Source organism: Candoia aspera, chromosome 4 (assembly GCF_035149785.1).
Source record: "Candoia aspera isolate rCanAsp1 chromosome 4, rCanAsp1.hap2, whole genome shotgun sequence".
Lineage (NCBI taxonomy): Eukaryota > Metazoa > Chordata > Lepidosauria > Squamata > Boidae > Candoia > Candoia aspera.
The window spans coordinates 93,159,378-93,178,216 of NC_086156.1; the positions used below are offsets into that span (position 1 = coordinate 93,159,378).

The 18,839-nt window shown below is 42.2% G+C and overlaps 1 long non-coding RNA gene across 1 annotated transcript; it reads left to right on the plus strand.

Moving 5' to 3' along the window:
- The first annotated feature begins 11,986 nt into the window (after positions 1–11,986).
- On the plus strand, positions 11,987–17,691 carry LOC134495515 (uncharacterized). The gene is made up of 3 exons (XR_010067819.1): positions 11,987–12,007; positions 13,066–13,148; positions 17,093–17,691. It is a non-coding gene; the product is annotated as an uncharacterized LOC134495515 (long non-coding RNA).
- Positions 17,692–18,839: the final 1,148 nt, after the last annotated feature.

Sequence of the window (18,839 nt, forward strand, 5' to 3'; positions counted from 1 at the left end):
TGTGTGTTTTGTTTTCTTTTTTAAATATTCATTAATGGCTAAAAATATCTGGCACTATTTAAAATTTAAGCCAAGTCATCCTCTGTATTCAGGACGCAGTTTGGTCCAGTGGTTACAGTGCTGGGCTAGAGACCAGGAGTCTGTGAGTTCTAGTCCCGCCTTAGGCATGAAAGCCGGCTGGGTGACCTTGGACCAGTCACTCTCTCTCAGCCCAACCCACCCCACAGGGTTGCTGTTGTGGGGAAAATTGGAGGAGGAAGGGGTATTAGGTATGTTCCCCACTGTCATGCGCTGCCTGCCTCTGAATAAGGCTCAGACACTGGTTCGATGGATCAGGCTCTGGTTTATTCACAGCGCAGTTACAGCGTCGGAAGAAAAAAGCTGAGAGTGACAGGAGCGCGCCGGTGCGGGGTTTAAATACCCCGCGCCGGTCAGCGCCCCCTCACTTGCGGTCACGTCACCCCCCTTTGTCCAATACGTTGCCCTGCCGGTGGGTGAGGGGTTGTGAGGCCCCGCTGGCGTTCCGGGATCGCCCATCATCGGGTTTTCTATTCATCCGGTGATTGCTGTCAGCTGGGCGATCTCCGTTGTATTGGCGCTGATGGCTTGGGTGTGCTCCGTGATCCGTTTAGTTATTGTTTGTTGGCCGTTAGTCGTTGTGAGTTGATGGCTACTTATCTTGAGCCCCTTCTCCTATTTCCTTGCTATTGTCATGTGTGCCATTGCGCTGATGACTTCAGCTCAACGGCACTCATGACACCCACCTTGAGTTATTTATACAAATAATAAAGGATGGATAAAATGAATGAATGAATGAATGAATGAATGAATGTTTATTACTCTTTCCAGCTGTCAGGCATGTTCATATGCCCCCACCTGATCTTAGCAGCTCCCACTACAGAAATCCCAGCAAAATTGTTATTTTTTAAAAAAAAATAGAAATGGAGATTTCCTTTCAAGCATGAACAAGACAAGGCAGCCTTCCCTGCTGAGCAAAAGAACCAGTTGACTGAGATGACTCTTTCTCCTTTGCTTATCTGCTAGTCAGAAAGAGCAGGCACTGATGGGCCCTCAGTCTCTAAGAGCGCTGGCCTTGCAAACAATAAACACACCCAAGTATACTAGACAAATTGAGTAATAATCAGAACAGAACAGCCATCTCAATGTCGTTTCCATTGTATAATCAGATGTTTTTTTTTCAAAATGGAAAGGTTCTTTACCTGGAAGTGGTCTAATTTCTCTATCCAAAGACTGGCCACATTCAAATATTTATCTATTCTTGATTCTATTGAAAAATTTATTCTGCTTCAGTTTCAGAATACCTGAAAGGAAAAAATGGTAAGTCTTATAGCATGTCTTTTGTCTTTTCAATATTCACTAGTGGCTAAAAGTGTCAGGCCCTAGTTAAAATTTAAGTGAAGTCCATTTCTGTATTTAGCTAGCATTTCTAATTTAAATGGTTATGGCTCTTTCCAGCTCTCAGGTTTTTGGTGTGGCCGTAGCTGACTTCCTTCTTTCCCTTCTTTGTGCTATTAAGACAGATTGCAATAGCAGCTAAAGTGAAGGATTATAACAGTGTTGGGGTGTTCATTTGTCAAGTACGATGCCACCTGAGGATGGAATTGGCAGGAAAAAATGCTAGTTTATCTCAGCAGCAGATTCTCTGTCTTGGAATTTCTCCTTTTTCCTATATAGGTGTGGACTGGTGATATCATTCATTTTCTTACATCTCTTTCTCCTTTGGTCACCAGCTGGTCAGAAAGAGCAGGTGCTGAACGATGCTCACCTCTCTAAGAGCACTGGCCTTGCAAACAATAAACATAATTATAAGTGTAAAGTCCAGGTATCCTGACAGATCTACTGCTCATCAGAACAGCCCAGCCAAGCCCTATTTCATTTTAATTGTAAAAACAGAAGTTTGGCACAATGGGAAAGTTGTTTAACTGCAAATTCCCCAATTTGTCTATTAGAAGACAGGCCACAATTCTGAAACATTAATTTATTCTTGCCTCCACTGAAAAATATGTTCTGCTTCAGTTTCAGACCAACTGAAAGAGAACAACAGTAAGTCTGATATATGTATTGTGTTTCATTTTCTAAATATTCACTAATGGCTAAAAATGTCATGCACTGTCTGAATTCCCTATGTACTTCTAATTTTAAAAAAATACATATGGTTTGGCTTCATGCTAACTTCTTGCTTTCTGTATCTTCACCTTTCTTTCAAATGAAGATCTACCATTTTGAGGACTGACTGGTAAAATAGTATTGACTTATTGAGTGGTTAAGGGCTTCAAATGCATAAATGGGTTAGCATTTTACCAGTACCCAGGAGAAGTACTGAAATTTCACCTACACTTTTCTTGACTCTTTAAATAGAAATGGGAGCAGGGGGGATCCTTTTCAGCGTGACACTCCAGGAACAGGACAAGGCAGCCTTCCCTACTGAGCAAATGAGGACCAGTTGGCTGGGACCTCTATTTCCTCTTTGCTCACCAGCTGGTTGGAAAGAGCAGATGTTGAATAGTGCTCACATCTCTAAGAGCACTGGGCTTGCAAACAATAAACACACCCACGGGCATAAAGCCCAGATATCCGGACATATCTAGTACTCATCAGAACAGCCCAGGGAACCCCTACCTCATTTTAAGTATAAAATCAGATGTTTAGCACAATGAGAAAGTTGTTTATCTGCAAATCCCCCAATTTGTCTATTACAAGACTGGCTTCAATTTTCAAATATTCTTTTATTATTGTCTCCACTGACAAATATGTTCTACTTGAATTCCAGACCACCTGAAAAAGGAAAACGGTAAGTCTGATATATGTATTGTGTGTTTTTTTAAAATAAATATTCACTAATGGTTAAAAATGCCACGCACTGTAAATAGTTTAAACCCACTCGGCTTCTGAATTCTCTCTATACTTATAATTTTTAAACAGTACAAATGGTTTGGCTTCGTGCTAAGTTCTGTCTTCTTCCTATCTTCACGGTTCTTTCAAATGAAGAACTACCATTTTGAGGACTGACTGGTAAAATAGCACTGAAGTGCTTTGTATAATGATTGCCTATCCCAATAGACTCAGACTCACAAGCAGGTACTTAATGATATCTGATTTATTTTAAGAATAGTATGCAAATACAGAGAAAGCTGAGGATGAGTAAAAGCGCAAAAAATACAAACTAAAAACCCTCGGCTCAAAATGTAATCCCTCCCCTCGTCCGGCCGTTGCAAACTCCCCCCCGCCCCAGGTGCTGGTAACCTGTTCTACTGATGTCCTGGGAAAGCAACCTTGAACACATGAGATAACCCAAACACATTCCAATCCAGCTGCTAACATATAACAATCCCACGAGATGGAATCCTCCTCCCATCCCAGACGAAACACGCATCAGCCAAATGACATGCGAAACGTTACGATGTACCAGCAACATTGGAACAGCAAACATGACATACCGCCCCCCTAAAAATACTAAGGAGCAGGTTTCATAGGGTAAGCCCTATGAAAGCGTCTAATTAAAACAGGAGATTGAACATCGCGGGCAGCCACCCACTCAGGGTGGGGGAAATGCTTCCACCGAATGAGGTACGGCAAGGTGCCATGAAGCCTGCGAGAATCAAGGACCTCCTTCATGTCAAAATGTTGTTGTCCGTCAATCATGATTGGCGCAGGAGGTGTAGGTTGCAGATGCCACCGATCGGAGTGGTTGAAGGGCTTGAGCAAGCTGCAATGAAAAACAGGATGTAAACATATTTGTGGCAAATCCAATTTAAACGTGACAGGGTTCACAACTCCCACAATGGGAAAAGGACCAACAAATTTAGGAGCCAATTTTTTCGAGGGCTGAGGAGATTTAATGAACTTGGTGGAAAGGTAGACCTTATCACCAACTTTAAAGGTAGGTTGAAGGGCCCATCTCTTATCAGCATGCAGTTTATAGGAGGACTGGGCATCTGCCAACGCTTGTTGAATTACTGGCCAAGAATCGGCCAGGTGCGCAGCCCAATCAGAAGCAGAACAGGGCGGTGTAGTGGGTTGAGGCAAATCAGGAATGGGAACAAAATCCTGGCTAAAAACAGTACAGAAAGGGGTGTGCCCTGTGCTCTGATGGACAGCGTTGTTGTAAGCCACTTCAGCAAAAGGCAGGAGATCAACCCAATTGTCCTACAGATAGTTGACAAATGCTCGCAAAAATTGTTCAAGGGTCGAATTAAGAGCCTCCGTAGATCCGTCAGTCTTCGGATGTGATGCAGTGGACAACGTGTGCTTGGTGCCCATCAGCTTTAAAAATGCCCTCCAAAACTGAGAAGTAAACTGTGTTCTGTGGTCTGTGACCAAACGGGAGGGGCTCCCGTGAATCCTGTAGGTGTGGACAAGGAATAGATGGGCTAATTGCTGGGCAGACGGAATGGAGGCATGTGGAATGAAATGGGCTTGTTTAGAAAAGTAGTCCTTCACCACCCAAATCAGTTTTTCTCTGACTAGGAGGCAAATCAACAATAAAATCCATGGAGATCTCATCCCAAGGATGGGAGGGACTGGCCACCAGCTGCAGCAAGCCTTGCTGTTTGCCCCCTTTCCTTTTCGACATGGCACAGACAGGACAAGAAGCAACATATTCTTTGACATCACGTCTCAATGTGGGCCATCAGAATTGCTGGCACACCAGGTGTAAGGTTTTCACAAAGCCAAAATGACCAGCCACTTTATCATCATGAGATCTACTCAAAATCTCCCTTCGCAAACTGTCAGGGACATAGAGGCGGTTCTGCTTCCATGCGAGCCCCCCGTCAATTGTAACATTGTCTCTATTCGCTTGCAACCAAGTGTCAGATTTCAGTTCTGAGAGAAACTGTTGTTGCAATTGCGAAGGAACAGCCGGTCTTCCCCCAGCCGGTGAAACTGAAGCTGAGGGCAGCTGCGCACAAGTCTGACTGCGTGTGACAGCTTGCAAACCCAACTGGGGTTCTGTCCACAGTGTTCCCACAATGTCAGGTGCCTCGACCGAATCCTGGGGCAGGCGGGAAAGCGCATCAGCCAGGAAGTATTTTTTTTCCCAGAATGAACTTCAATTTAAAATCAAAGCGACTGAAAAATTGAGCCCAATGGATTTGCTTAGGACTGAGCTTACGGGGCGTACTAAGTGCTTCCAAATTCTTATGGTCAGTCGAAACCTCAAAAGGACATTTGGCCCCCTCTAAGAGGTGGCGCCATGCGTCCAAAGCAGCCTTGACTGCAAAAGCCTCTTTTTCCCACACATGCCATCGCCTTTCCGTCTCAGAAAATTAGTGGGACAAATATGCACAGGGCTTCAGGCAGCCCACAGCATCCGCCTGCAACAAGAGTGCTCCAATTGAGAAATTGGAAGCATCCACTTGAACCACAAAGGGTTTAGTGGGATCAGGGTGTTGCAGAATAGGTTCAGCAGTGAACAGGCTTTTGATTTTGTCAAAAGCCAACTGGCATTCAGGTGTCCAACTGAGCAATGCTCCCGGGTTCTTCACCTTCCGTGTGTCCCCCAGCCCATTTTTACATAATAAATCAGTGACAGGCAATGCAATTTCTGTGAACCCCTGGATGAACTGGCGATAATAGTTGGAAAAGCCAAGAAAACTCTGGAGCTGCCTGCGAGTATGCGGGTGCTCCCACTCCAAAATAACTTGAATCTTCGCAGGGTCCATTTCAATAACCTTGTCCGAAATTCTGTACCCCAAGTAGTCAAGCTGAGTCTTATGAAATTCACACTTAGATAGTTTAGCATAAAGCTCAGCCGTTCTCAGTTTGCTAAGCACCCGTTTCATCAAACGCTCATGTTCCTCCACCGTTTCAGTATAAATCAAAACATCATCCAAATAGACCAGTACCCCTTTGAACAAATGCTCATGTAACACTTCATTGATCAATTGCATAAACACCCCAGGTGCCCCCGCCAAACCTAACGGCAAAACCTTGTACTGGAGAGAGCCCAGAGGACAATTGAAAGCAGTCTTCCACTCATCCCCCTCCCGTATACGGATACGGAAATATGCTTCCCTCAAATCCAGCTTAGAGAAGATTTTCCCATTGGCCAGATGTGCTAACATGTCTTTTATTATTGGCAAAGGATATTTGTTCAATATTGATACTGCATTTAATCCGCAGTAATCTGTATAAAGTCTCAGTGTCCCATCCTTCTTCGCTCGGGACAAAATGGGGGCACCCACTGTTCAATAAAACCCCTGGCCAAGTTTTTGTCCACAAACTCTCGCAGCGCCGCCAGTTCCTTTTGTGTCATGGCATAGATTTTTGGTTTGGGTAGTTGTGCATCTGGGACCAACTCTATTGCACAGTCAGTTTTTCGATGAGGTGGGTGTTGGTCCACCTTCTTCTCACCAAACACATCTGCAAAACTCTGGTATTTCTCTGGCAAGCCTTCCAGTGGGGTGTCAGCAAAAACTGGGGTTGCCGCCACCACCCTCCCCACTGCAGCCTGTGGAGCATCGTCCTCTCCACGGGCTTGATAGAAACCATCCCCAAAATTCAAAGTCCTGTGCACCCAATTTTTATACAGGTTTTGCTGGACCAACCAAGGAATCCCCAGAATGACTAAAGGACCCCCCACAGGCGCCACTACAAATGGCAGCCCCTTACGGTGGCTGCCCATTTGCAACACTGCCATGCCCATGGAATGGGTGACTGGCTTCCCCCCCCCCCCCACCGTAGAACCATCCAGCTGGTTAAAAATCATGGGATGTTTTCACGGAAAACTGGGTAACTCCAAAGCAGCCACCATGTCAGGGTGCATCAAGCAACGCGAACACCCTGAATCGATCAAAGCCCACACTTCAACAGTTCTTGTGTGGGACCCTAGCTTCACTTTCACTGTCAGTGTGGGATAATTGCCACTCACCGAAATATGGTCGCGCCCTTCCTCTACCACCTGTCCAGAGGCGCCCTTTAAAGCAGGTGGCTGGCGTTTCCCACCCGCTGGAGTATATCGGGCTCCCCCTCGTCCCCGAAGTAAGGAACTTCCTCCACTTCAGAGTCAGCCAAAGCTGCCTTCATTTTCCTGGGTAAAGAGGGAGATTTCCCCGATGACTTTCCCGGACATTCCTCGGTCTTTCCTTTCGGGCACGCCGCCGCTCGGTGACCTTCCTTCCCACATTGGAGGCATTGCCCCTTCGCGTAGCGGCGCTCTCTCTCCTCTTCCCAAGCACATTGCCCGCACTTTCCAGTGGGTGCAGCAGTGCGGGAACCCTTGCTGAGCCTAGTATATTTCATCACCTTCCAGTGAGCAAAAGTTTCAAGGGCATGCTCATCCTTCCCTGCCAGCTGTATCCATTCATATAGGGAATCAGGGTCATCTCGCCCAAGCGACCACCTTAGGACCTCCGTATTCAGACCGTCCTTAAAACGTTCTATTAAGGTGGATTGGGACCAATCCTCAACTTTCCCAGCCAAAGCCTGAAATTCCAGAGCGTAGTCTGCCACTGATCCTGGCCCCTGGCACAGCTCCCTCGATGCCCGTTTTGCTCTTTCCTTAGCTAACGGGTCTTCAAAGTGTAATTTTAACACCCACAGGAATTCCTTGAACTCCTCCAGCTCAGGGGCCTCTGATTGACATAACTGCACATACCAATCGGCCGCCCACCCCTTGAGCTTAGTGGCAATGGCATTAATCTTGGTTCTTTCTGAGCAGAAACACTGTTCCCATTCGTCCATATAACTCCTTGCATTGGTAAGGAAGAATGACAGCTTAGTTGGATCTCCATCAAATTTAACGGTAAAGTCCTTTACCCCCACTCTGGGTGGTCCCTTCGTCACAGCTGGACGGTCTGGCTTCCTCCTAGCCCCCAAGGATCTCCGCTCTCGAGGAGGGGACCTTGAAATTCTCACCCTCGCCACTCTTACTTCCTCTCAGTGCCAGGTCCTACTCCTTTCCTCTGGGGAAGGTGGGGGTGAAGAAGGAGTCGAGTACCTATGACTGGACTCCTCTCTCCTCCTCTCCCATGGACCCCAGTCCATGGACATTTTCCGAAACATAAATTCTAAGGACTCCAATTTAGCCTCCACCAGTTTTATACGATCAGGGGTTTGGGAATCCTCCTTTCTCTCCTGCCTCACCACGGTTGGAAACAATGGGTACCGCTGCTTCCAAGACGTTCTTTACATCCCTGGTAGGGTTCCCTGTGTCTCGTCCCAGGTGATCAACTCGCCTGGTGACTCGCCGGTCGGTTCAGGGGCTCTTTTACCTCCAACCTCCTCGTCTCCTAGGCTGAAGCTTGACTCCTCCTGAACTTCTGAAGTCTCTCGAGGAGAGACTCTCTCCGTTCTTACTACTGTAGAGTCGGGTTCCCCCTCGTTCGATTCCTCGCTTTCCATGGTTTGTCGATTTGGTTTGCTCATCACTAGCACTTCCCCTCACAAAATAAATCTGGAAAGGGGCTAACGGAATTTTTTTTTAGATTCTCAACTTTATGTAATGATAGCCTATCCCAATAGACTCAGACTCACAAGCAGGTACTTAATGATATCTGATTTATTTTAAGAATAGTATGCAAATACAGAGAAAGCTGAGAATGAGTAAAAGGGTGCGAAATACAAACTAAAAACCCTCGGCTCAAAACATAATCCCTCCCCTCGCCCGGCCATTGCAACCTCCCCCCCCCCAGGTGTTGGTAACCGTTTCTACTGATGTCCTGGGAAAGTAACCTTGAACACATGAGATAACCCAAACACATTCCAAACCAGCAGCCAACAGATAACAACTCCACAAGATGGAATCCTCCTCCCTTCCCATATGAAACACGTATCAGTGAAATGACATGCGAAACATTACGATTTACCAGCAACATTGGAACGGCGAACATGACACTTTGCACTTTTGTTTGCAAAGATGTGCAGTCAATGGAGGAGATTTTACTGTCTCTCAGCTCTGCTGAGTCTGACGTGATGGCTTCTGTCAGGACTTGGTTGAGGGCTCCAAATCCATAAAAGGGTAAGGATCATAGCAGTTCCATGGGAGAAGTAGTGAAATTTCAACTAGGCTTTTCTTAATGCTTTAAATAGAAATGGAGGGGTTCTTTCCAGCATGTCACCCCAAGAACATAACCAGGCAGCCTTCCCTACTGAGAAAATGAGGACCAGTTGACCAAGATCTCTCTTTCCTCTTTGCTCATGTGCCCATCAAAAGGAGCAGGTGCTGACTGGCGTTCAGTTCTCTAAAAGCACTGGGCTTGCAAACAATAAGCACACCTATGAGCATAAAGTCCAGGTATCCTGACAGACCCAGTACTCATCAGAACAGCCCAGCCAACCCCTACTTTATTGTATTTATAAAATCAGATGTTTGGCACAATGGGAAAGTTGTTTATCTGCAAATTCCACAATTTGTCTATTAGAAGACTGGCCACAATTCTGAAACATTAATTTATTCTTGCCTCCACTGAAAAATATGTTCTGCTTCAATTTCAGAACAAATGAAAGAGAAATACAGTAAGTCTGATATATGTATTGTGTTTTATTTTCTAAATATTCACTAATGGCTAAAAATGTCATGCACTGTCTGAATTCCCTATGTACTTCTAATTTAAAAAAGAAAAATACATATGGTTTGGCTTCATGCTAAGCTCTTGCTTTCTGTATCTTGACGTTTCTTTCAAATGAAGATCTACCATTTTGAGGACTGACTGGTAAAATAGCACTGAAGTGCTTTGCACTTTTGTGTTGCAAAGATGTGCAGTCAATGGAGGAGATTTTACTGTCTCTCAGCTCTGCTGAGTCTGACATGATGGCTTCTGTCAGGACTTGGTTGAGGGCTCCAAATCCATAAAAGGGTAAGGATCTTAGCAGTTCCATGGGAGAAGTAGTGAAATTTCAACTAGGCTTTTCTTAATGCTCTAAATGGAAATGGAGGGGTTCTTTCCAGCATGTCACCCCAAGAACATGACCAGGCAGCCTTCCCTACTGAGCAAATGAGGACCAGTTGACCAAGATCTCTCTTTCCTCTTTGCTCATGTGCCCATCAAAAGGAGCAGGTGCTGACTGGCATTCAGTTCTCTAAGAGCACTGGGCTTGCAAACAATAAGCACACCTATGAGCATAAAGTCCAGGTATCCTGACAGAGCTAGTACTCATCAGAACAGCCCAGCCAACCCCTACTTTATTGTATTTATAAAATCAGATGTTTGGCACAATGGGAAAGGTGTTTATCTGCAAATTCCCCAATTTGTCTATTAGAAGACTGGCCACAATTCTGAAACATTAATTTATTCTTGCCTCCACTGAAAAATATGTTCTGCTTCAATTTCAGAACAACTGAAAGAGAAAAACAGTAAGTCTGATATATGTATTGTGTTTTATTTTCTAAATATTCACTAATGGCTAAAAATGTCATGCACTGTCTGAATTCCCTATGTACTTCTAATTTTAAAAAAATACATATGGCTTGGCTTCATGCTAAGTTCTTGCTTTCTGTAACTTCACGGTTCTTTCAAATGAAGATCTATCATTTTGAGGACTGACTGGTAAAATAGCACTGAAGTGCTTTGCACTTTTGTGTTGCAAAGATGTGCAGTCAATGGAGGAGATTTTACTGTCTCTCAGCTCTGCTGAGTCTGACATGATGGCTGCTGTCAGGACTGGGTTGAGGGCTCCAAATCCATAAAAGGGTAAGGATCTTAGCAGTTCCACGGGAGAAGTAGTGAAATTTCAACTAGGCTTTTCTTAATGCTCTAAATGGAAATGGAGGGGTTCTTTCCAGCATGACACCCCAAGAACTTGACCAGGCAGCCTTCCCTACTGAGCAAATGAGGACCAGTTGACCAAGATCTCTCTTTCCTCTTTGCTCATGTGCCCATCAAAAGGAGCAGGTGCTGACTGGCGTTCAGTTCTCTAAGATCACTGGGCTTGCAAGCAATAACCACACCTATGAGCATAAAGTCCAGGTATCCTGACAGACCCAGTACTCATCAGAACAGCCCAGCCAACTCCTACTTTATTGTATTTATAAAATCAGATGTTTGGCACAATGGGAAAGGTGTTTATCTACAAATGCCTCAGTTTGTCTATTAGAAGACTGGCCACAATTTTGAAACATTAATTTATTCTTGTCTTCACTGAAAAATATTTTCTGCTTCAATTCCAGAAAATCTGAAAGTAGAAAATGGTAAGCCTGATACATGTATTGTGTTTTGTTTTCTAAATACTCACTAATGGTTAAAAATGTCATGCACTGTAAATAGTTTAAACCCACTCAGTTTCTGCATTCCCTATATAATTCTAATTTTTAAAGAGTACAAATGGTCTGGCTTCCTACTAAGTTCTGTCTCCCCCTATCTTCACGGTTCTTTCAAATGAAGATCTACCATTTTGAGGACTGACTGGTAAAATAGCACTGAAGTGCTTTGCACTTTTGTGTTGCAAAGATGTGCAGTCAATGGAGGAGATTTTACTGTCTCTCAGCTCTGCTGAGTCTGACATGATGGCTGCTGTCAGGACTGGGTTGAGGGCTCCAAATCCATAAAAGGGTAAGGATCTTAGCAGTTCCACGGGAGAAGTAGTGAAATTTCAACTAGGCTTTTCTTAATGCTCTAAATGGAAATGGAGGGGTTCTTTCCAGCATGTCACCCCAAGAACATGACCAGGCAGCCTTCCCTACTGAGCAAATGAGGACCAGTTGACCAAGATCTCTCTTTCCTCTTTGCTCATGTGCCCATCAAAAGGAGCAGGTGCTGACTGGCATTCAGTTCTCTAAGAGCACTGGGCTTGCAAACAATAAGCACACCTATGAGCATAAAGTCCAGGTATCCTGACAGATCTAGTACTCATCAGAACAGCCCAGCCAACCCCTACTTTATTGTATTTATAAAATCAGATGTTTGGCACAATGGGAAAGGTGTTTATCTGCAAATTCCCCAATTTGTCTATTAGAAGACTGGCCACAATTCTGAAACATTAATTTATTCTTGCCTCCACTGAAAAATATGTTCTGCTTCAATTTCAGAACAACTGAAAGAGAAAAACAGTAAGCCTGATACATGTATTGTGTTTTGTTTTCTAAATATTCACTAATGGTTAAAAATGTCATGCACTGTAAATAGTTTAAACCCACTCAGTTTCTGCATTCCCTATATAATTCTAATTTTAAAGAGTACAAATGGTCTGGCTTCCTACTAAGTTCTGTCTCCCCCTATCTTCACGGTTCTTTCAAATGAAGAACTACCATTTTGAGGACTGACTGGTAAAATAGCATTGAAGTGCTTTGCACTTTTGTGTTGCATAGATGTGCAATCAATGGAGGAGACATCTGATTTGACCATCTCTCAGCAATGCTGTGTCTGACATGATGGCTGGTGTCAGGACTGGGTTGAGGGCTTCAAATGCATAAAAGGGAAAGGATCTTAGCAGTTCCCTGGGAGAAGTAATGATATTTCACAAACACTTTTCTTAAGACTTTATATAGAAATGGAGGGGTTCTTTCCAGCATTACACCCCAAGAACACAACAAGGCAGTCATCCCTTGTTGCAAATGCGGACTAGCAAATGCGGACTAGTTGATTGAGATGACTCTTTCTTCTTTGCTCATCTGCTGGTCAGAAAGGGCAGGTGCTGATTGGTGCTCAGTTCTCTGAGAGCACTGGGGTTTCAAAGAATAAACGCACCTATGAGTATAAAATCCATGTATCCTGACAAGTCTAGTTCTCATCACAGCACTCCAACAGGCAAGATAAAGATTACCTTGACTCAAGGTAGGAGGCTACATAGTTATTCCCAGGTAGTGTTCTTAGAAAAAAGAAAGGAAGGGAGGGAGGGAGGAAGCGAGGGAGGGAGGGAGGAGAGGGCTGGCATTGCCATCTTCTGGCAAGTTAAACACCACAGTCTCGCCTTTAACCTTGCTAGTGAGCAGCTAGTGAGCATGAGCTATTTGCTTTTCATCAAAAGAGCCCAACTTTTTTCAGTATCCTTTAATGAAAGAAGCATTGCATCCCAGATTACATAGCACTAATTCTGACTCTATATCTACAGCCAAGGAGGAACACATTATATTCTTTGATTTAATTGTGCTTATTCTTCATTCTTCAGCATACAAGAAATGGGCACTTATAATTGGAATTCCAATCTTTGTCGCTGTGGCTCTGCCCTTGATTTTTAATTGGTTACAAATGGTGAGTAATGGTGGTAGGAAAACGATAATGTAAGAGGTTAGAGGAAAGTGCTGTGTGCACTGTTGGCCATATACTCTGATCTTGGGACTTCCAGGGAAGAAATGGTGAATTGAAGACAACGACTGTAGCGGAATGAAGAGCCGGCGGGTAGACTGGCTCTTTTTAATTCCTCTCCAGACAAGGAGAGGACGTGAGATTACCCACAAGTGCTCCATACAGTTACTCCTCATGAGGAGACCGCAAGACAGCAGTCTCCTGTTGGTTTGAGAACTCAGGGAGTTGAGGAAATAACCATCCTGCTGAAACCATGGTCGGTGCCTTCAAAAAGGACACTGGATTCGCATACTTCCTTTTCTAAATACTTTCAGGTATTGCTTGTTAACTGCTTTTCAGCTATTAGGAACCTTTGGATTGAAATGCAAAAAGTTTCCAGACAAACAAAAGACAGCTTCTCCTGGGTGCCCCAGTATTTTTTAATTTTTAAATAGGAATCTAAGTAAACAGTCCTTTCTGCAGAATATAGTTTGCAATCAAAAAGAATATATGCAATGTCTTCACCAGCTGGTACACCACAGATACAGTGTCTTTCTTCAAATGGAACACCATGAAACCTCCCGTATCTTACCATGGAATCTAGTTGTTCAAAACGAGCTCTAGAAAAAGCTCTTCTGTGATGTTGGGGCATATAAGTTGTTAAATACTTTTCTAACTGGGAGGCTGATTTGTGTTGAGTTGTGTTGATCATCCTGGGCAGCTTCTCGGCCTTTTGGCTAAGCTCAAGTGTAGTGTGGTCTTCTAATATGTATAAGAGAGTGCTATAGAACTCTGGTTTGGTATGATTCAAGCTTCCCTGCAGCAATCCTCTTCTCAACAGGTAATGAAACACTGACTTTCATTTTCCCTTCTACTTGCTTTCACTGTTCCTATCATTAAGGCAACAAACAAGCATTGTTAGAACTGTTGTGAGAAGTGCCTTGTGGCAAAGGTCCATCCTTGCAGCTTCACAGAAGGAATGGCTTCTCTGAAGCACTGAGTCAGATTTTTCAGCAAAGACTCATGAACACAAATATGTACTGAAAACATGGATAGGGGAATGCCACTGCCACTGCCTTGTGGATTCAATAGAGGGAGGACCAATTCTCCCTGGTGTTCTCTATTCTCAGCATTTCAAGGTTGGCAGAAGTGAAGACAATGGTGGATCAGCTTCAAAAAGTATTGAGGGATTGCAAAGCAAAAATGGTGGTGGTATGGAAATCCTGCTTGTAAAAATAATGACCCCCATACAGACCAAATTGTGATATGGCATGACTGCAGATTTTTCCTGGCAATATCCAGTTAAAGTGTAGAGGGGAGGAGAAATATAGATTGGTGTGACATATAAGGGTGGGAAGCGGTCGATGTGGTGAAAGCCTACTACTATACATAGGGCTAGAGATTACCTTAAAACCCCACTGAAACTCTATTTAAAATTCATTTGATTGCAGTGCTTGATTTTCTCAGTTTTATACTTTTGCCCTTTGTCATTTTCATTATAGAAATGAAATGAAAAATGTTTGGAGAGGTTTTACTGGCTAGGGCTGAACAGGAGCAGAAATATACACAAATGGGGATGATGAGAGAAAGTTGCAGTAATTCAATATATTTTTTTTATTTTCTTCTATCATTTTATCCCTATAAAATGATAAAAGATGTAAATTTTGGGAGAAAAGAAGATGACTGCAAAAATCTACTTTTCAGAAAACTAGTGCAATAATTGGCACCAGCACATGTAATTATAATTCCAGTGTGCAGTCCATTGCACAGATCACAGTCACATGCTCAGAATTATGTCAAGCTTCAGAATAGAAGAGATTATGATTTTGTGAAAAGAGTTATTCCTCATTATTTATGCCTATTAAACTACCGCGATTCCATTTTTCACAGAAGCTTAGATGCCTGTTTCTACCAAGATGAGAATAACTGAAAAGTGACATCACGGTAAAGTCAGGAAGGGAGATGTTTATCAGGAGATATTTAGAGAGAAAATGAAGTGGGAAACATGACAAGTCCATGAGGGAGAAAAAAAGAGAAAAGTATTGGGAAAAGTGATAAAACAGTCTGAAGAAAATTTTATTTATTCTTTCATTCAATTTGCATCTACTTTTCAGGTGAATGCTCAAAATATGTAACAAGCTATCTAATTGCAGTACAAAAGAAAAATCCAAGTCAAAAAGAAATATGAATAATAATAATTGTTGGCAACCATTTGAGGGTGAAGCTTGCACATAATTTAGCAGAATTTTGCTACATTTACAGAGGTAGATTTATCCTGATTGTCTAATAAATAATAGGGGTTTTCCTATATTATCCTTCCAAAACAGCTGTGGGGAGAGCATTAAATCAAGCTAGAGATAAGGCTCTCCTGAACCTGGGAACTGTGGTGTGATATAAATATGAAGCTGGTTTAGGCTTAAAATTTGGTTATTTGTAATTATATTATGAGAAAAAGCAGCCATTTCTGTTTGGCCTTCTATAACTAAGATTCTTTGCCTTAATATTGATCTAGCTTGATCTAACCCTCAGTTTAAGAGGACATCACTGGAAAAGCCATCCTGACTCAGTTTCTTTTGGGTAGCTGTTTCCCAAGCAGACCTGAAGTTGTCTGCCAGAATTAGATGGGTCAGTCCTTAGGATTGTGGTGTAGTTTTAGCCAGTAGGCAAAGATATTTATCCAGGGATTGGATTCAAGTTAATGACTCCTGCTTCCCATCCAAGAACTGCATTTGGAACACAGCAAGTAACTTGGAAGATGCTTCTCAAACATTTAGTTCACATTCTTTCCAAGGTGATATAATCCTAATTGACCCCTGTACAGCAGTTGTGCTCCAGCTTTAGCTACAAACAACTGAATTGCAGCAGGAATAAACTGTGCTCCTCTGGAAAAACAATACATTGGAATAGCTAATACTGATCTCTGTGCATTACAAGATACATAATCCAGGTGGGCATTTCTACTTCCTGAAGATTGAAAAACTATCCCTTAATATCTAAAGATCTTAACCTGCTCAATGGACTAGATTCATCCATCATGAATTTGTCCCATTTGTCCATATACAGCCATCTTAATTCATGATCTGTATCTTATAGAAGCAATTCCTTTTGTCTATGCTGATTTTGCAATATCATGTGGAGACAATTGCTCACTAAACTAATGTCCAAAAATACTTCCAAAATATCTTTTTTGAATGAAGGTCAACTTGATGTCTTTACCTTCATAACTTGTCCTCTCTTTGTAAGCAATATTTTTCCATTGGAGAAAATCTCCATCAGAAGTTTTAGGTCTAAACCCCTAGGAAAAAAAAGTTTAACCCTTTTCCTACTATCTGCAAGAATTTGGAATATTGAGGTACGTCAACTGATGCCCGGGACAGGTAGCCTCAGAACATGCGTCACTGGTTATAACAATGGGTAGAACGCTAGCGCTGATTGGTATTACATAATCTCTGCAACAACAACCTAAGCTTTTGTAGCAAAATACAATATCTGTTTAATTAATCAGAAATAGCTTAGAATAATTGGGAATGGATAAGCCAGCTAGAGTCATGTGTGATGGCTTGGCATAGTTTGTGCAATAAATTAATCCCATAGAAAGACTCAGGGGTCTCCTACTATTTTAACTGTGTTTGCAGCTGTACCAATTTATTAATGATATGGTGTGATGTCCATGAATTATATGTAAAATTCACTCAACCAGTATCAAGATAATATTTAGTTTGATTCTCAGATGTTTATACTTTCTGTTAGGGAAGTGTAGCCCATTGATAATTATTCAGAAAAGCTGCTTTAGAGTGCAGAGGAGCACAAACATAGTACCTGTCTGCAACTCTATAAGCAGCTGCATCCTGAAAATAATTTTCTGAACTCTTTCTGAAGCTATGCTATCTATCATATACATTTGTTTGCAGCTGATCTTACTTTGGACCCCAAAACAGCTCGTGCAAGACTAGAAATATCTGAAGATGAGAAGAGTGTGAAGGGACACTGGATTTTTTTCTGAAGTTTCTAAGAATGAAGAGATTTGATTTCTGTCCATTTATCTTGGCAAAACAAGGATTTCTGAAGGCAAATATTACTGGGAAACTCCCAGAAAAATACATGGCATTTAGGTGTTGCGTCTGAATCTGCTCCTAGCTACTGGCTCATAGGGTGTGATGGTGGGAAAAAGTACTTGACTTGGACAGACCCCTGTACCCAAATGAACATGTCCCCCAAATCTATAATAATAGGGATATCCCTGAATATAGAAAGCAGAGAGATTTCTTTTTATGATTCTCAGAGGAAACATAAATTGTTTACGTTTCTTAATGTTGGTTCGGAGACATTTTATCCTGTTTTTGCAACAAACCATTTAATAACAGAGTTCGATGATCAGATGTTGAGAATCCTGCCATTGGGGATAGTGGAATAAATGAAACAAGCCAAAAATAATTAGGGCAGATTTTAATTTGGATAAGCTTCTTATTATACATTTTACAGAATCATATACTGGAACCAATGATCAAACTCGACAATGAGCAAACACAATACGGCATACATTTTCCCTGTAAGCTTTTACATTTAGATTTTAACTCTTAATAAAATACACTAAAATAATATACTTATCACATTTTATAGAATAAATTCATCACTTTCTTACATTTAAATCATTCTACAATTCAATTTATAAACTTGAAATTAATCTTTCTTCTTTAGCTAGTGGCAATAACTGAAAGCTATTCAGATGTATAGCTCAGATAATCTTTGTAGTCACTATGGAAAAAAAACTTAATCTATGTTAAGAAGTAATTGGAGGAAATGTATAGAACTGATTTGTTGCCAATATTAGAATATTAACGGTGTGGTTATTGAATTATATGTACATAATAAGAATGAATGAAGATGTAATTTCTCTGCATATTTAAATATATCTGAATTAATATATTCTCAGCATAAAATAAATAAAATTTCTAAATGCTTATTAATTCTCATTATTGCTAAAATTGTTCTTCATGTACTTATAATAAGGTAACTATAGTTGGGTTAACTCTAAATATTTGTAGATAATTCTAGATTACTCATCCAGAATTGCGGAGTCCTTGGTGCTCCCTGAGCCTGGTTGTTTTCTTGCAGACGTTTCATTGCCCGACTAGGTAACATCTTCAGTGTGAGAAGGAAGTGGGGTTTGCTCTCTGTTTACATACAGTGGCTTGCCCTGCTGGTATTGGTGGCGGTGTTGTTCTCTCCTTGGTAGTTCCTTGATCAGGCTGTTGTTTGCTGCTTGGTTGATTGACTGAATTAATAGTTTCTTGATTGCTTGATTGTTCATCTGTGGTTAATCCTAGTGTTAATCTTTGCATATCTGGGTGTTGATTGCTGATGAGGAAGTGTTCTGGTCTTTTTGTTTCCTTTTTAGCTTTTCTATTGTCTCTTTGGAATGGTATGTAAATGTTGTATACCTCTGTGTCTGTTGATGGCTGACTTGTCTAAGTGCCAGGCTTCCAGGAATTCCCTAGCATTTTTGGATTTGGCCTGGTCTAGTATGCTCACAGGTTCCCAGCTGAAAGTATGGTTGAGTCTGTCCATGTGTTGCGAGATTAAGGAGTTTTCATCGTGTCTTCTGACTGCTAGTTGGTGTTCATGGATGAACTCAGCTAGTCTTCTGCCTGGGTCTCC